The sequence below is a fragment of the Gossypium raimondii genome, chromosome 7 (assembly GCF_025698545.1).
Source record: "Gossypium raimondii isolate GPD5lz chromosome 7, ASM2569854v1, whole genome shotgun sequence".
NCBI lineage: Eukaryota > Viridiplantae > Streptophyta > Magnoliopsida > Malvales > Malvaceae > Gossypium > Gossypium raimondii.
The window spans coordinates 46,589,204-46,591,820 of NC_068571.1; positions in this window are offsets into that span (position 1 = coordinate 46,589,204).

The window sequence follows — 2,617 nt, forward strand, 5'->3', positions numbered from 1 at the left end:
TACTCCATGGTGACATATAGGAACCAAATTTTAACAGCAGAAATGGATGAACTTTTTAATAGAAGGATTAGTTTGTTCTTTTATCTAACATATAGGGACTAATTTGTCTACTTTTTAAGTAGAAAAAATAAAATACAATCTGACTCTTAGTACAAAAACCTCAATGACATTTTTATGCACATGTTGCTCTTCTCTTCCCAAAATTTGTGAATTTCTCCTTGGCAAAATCTCTTTTCATCTTTCCTACAATCACATGCTTCTTTCTTTTAGTTTAGGTAAATTAAACTGTAAGCTCTAGGTTCATATAGATTTGATTTTTTTTTTATGTAAATACAACCTCATGAATATCCTTGTTGTAATCCAGTCCAAAAGAAAAATCAAAAGAATTTATGAGGCCCAAACGGCCGAATCTACGAGCCACTTTACTGCACTGAACGATTAACATGTGATTAGAAGAGCTAAACTGGAAGTGTAAAGCAAAATTATGAGCCTCCTCTAAGCTAAGGCCCAAAAATGTCAAATTCACATCAGAATGACTACGTTTAGAAATTAGAAACATATTAAAAATACATTATTTAGTGTCCGATGTTATATTTGGTAATTGAATTTTAGCTTTAATATTTGATTTAGTACTTAAAATTTTCTATCCCATTTAAATATTCAAATTTAACTTTAATATTCAATTTAATACTAGGAAAAAAATACTATAAAGATAAAAGAGAGAAGATGAAAAAGAGGCATTGGTGTCCACAACTTGGTTGTGATGGAAATAGTAAAAGAAAGGGTAGGTTGTGGTAGTATCTCTCGCAAATAATAAATGGGGGATATCGATTAAATAGATGGACCCATTGACCTGAAAATGTGGGAGATAGAGCCCCTTTAGTCTAAAGGTTTCTTTGTTTGCTTTCGTAATTCCGTAGTGAGAGAGAGTTTTAGATTTGATATATGGCTTTGTAACTTTCTTATTCCTTTTCATCATCCCAAATATTCCATTCTAATCTTTCTAAATACTTTGCCCCACCCCTTTCCCAAATAATTATTCTTTTTCGACACAATTTCTAAAACTATTCATATTAATCCCTCTTCAACCCATAGATAGGAGGATAGCGCACTCGAATTCACATCCTCCTGTATTGACAATCGAGTTAAAATTCAATCAACATATATTTTTGTCTATTTATAATATATATATAAAAGCATGAGTTTGAAAAAAAATTTAACCGACGAGAATATAATTTATTTTATATCATATTATTAAATTGACATTTAAAATAATTATAATATTTAATTTACATTTATTAAATAAAAAGTTGAGTAAAATAACATTTGTGATAATTATATGTTGGCTTAACCCACAAATTAGTACTTACACTTTTATTTTTTCATCTTGGTACATAAATTTTTGTCACGTGATACCTAAACTACTTTTTCTCTCTCTCAAATTAGTACCTTTGTTAATCAAACTATTAAGTCTATTTAAAAAAAAGAACTTAACCCATAAATAGTACCTAAACAATACTCTTTTTCTCAAGTTGGTTCCTGAACCTTTTTTTGTCACAAATGGTACTTAAACTATTCTTTTGTTACCAATTTTACACCAAAATGTTATATATGTTAAAAATTTCCAGCTAATAGTAAATTGCCACGTCATACAAACTTTAAAAATAATTTTAATCCCTTTATTTTATTTTACATTATTTCTTTCTATTTGTCTTTTCTTTTCTTATTTTATATTTTCTATTATTTTTCTGCATATTAATTATATATCATTTACAAATTATTATAGTTAATTTATTGACTATTAAGAAAATAAAAATAAAAATTGAATAGTGAATAGTGAATAGTGAATAATTTATTTTACAAATTCTTTAATATATTTATTGTTTGTACAAATTCTTTAATAATAAGATTTTTTATTAGTACTATAATTGAATTACCAAAATAATTAATATATTTTAATAGCGTTTATTGTATGTTGAAAATAGTATAAATTTTTAATTATTATTTTATTTTTTAAAATTATTAAAATTTATTGATCTATAAAATATCAATTTTAATATGATATTTGAAATTTTTATTATGTTTGAATTGTTAAATAAGTTAATATATTTTATTATATTTAAAAATTCAAATAATGAATTAAAATTTTAATAAATTAATTAAAATTAATTATTTTAAAATTAATTAAAATTAAATACTTAAAATTACATGCAACGCATGTGCCATTAAAATTAATATATATATCAGTTGAGAAGAAAGTTTTAAGCGATGAAAATATTTTAGTATTCATTGTGTTACTAAGTTGATGATAGAAAATGATATTTTAATATATTCTTGTTAGAATTAAGTGACCTAAATCCTTATTTAAATCAAATACATTGGTAAAATAAAATAAAAGTAAAATCCTATAGAATTATAGTTCTTTTATTTTATTTTAGAATAAGATTTTTTAAACCTTATTAAACTCCATCTATTTGATATTGATTAGAATAAGGAGTTTCACTCCTATTAGAATAAGGTTTTACAAGCCTATAAATAGACATAGGACCAGTTCTTCATTGCTTTTGAAAAGTGCTGTGGAAAAGTGCTTTTGAAAAGTTTGGTTTAAAATTTAAAC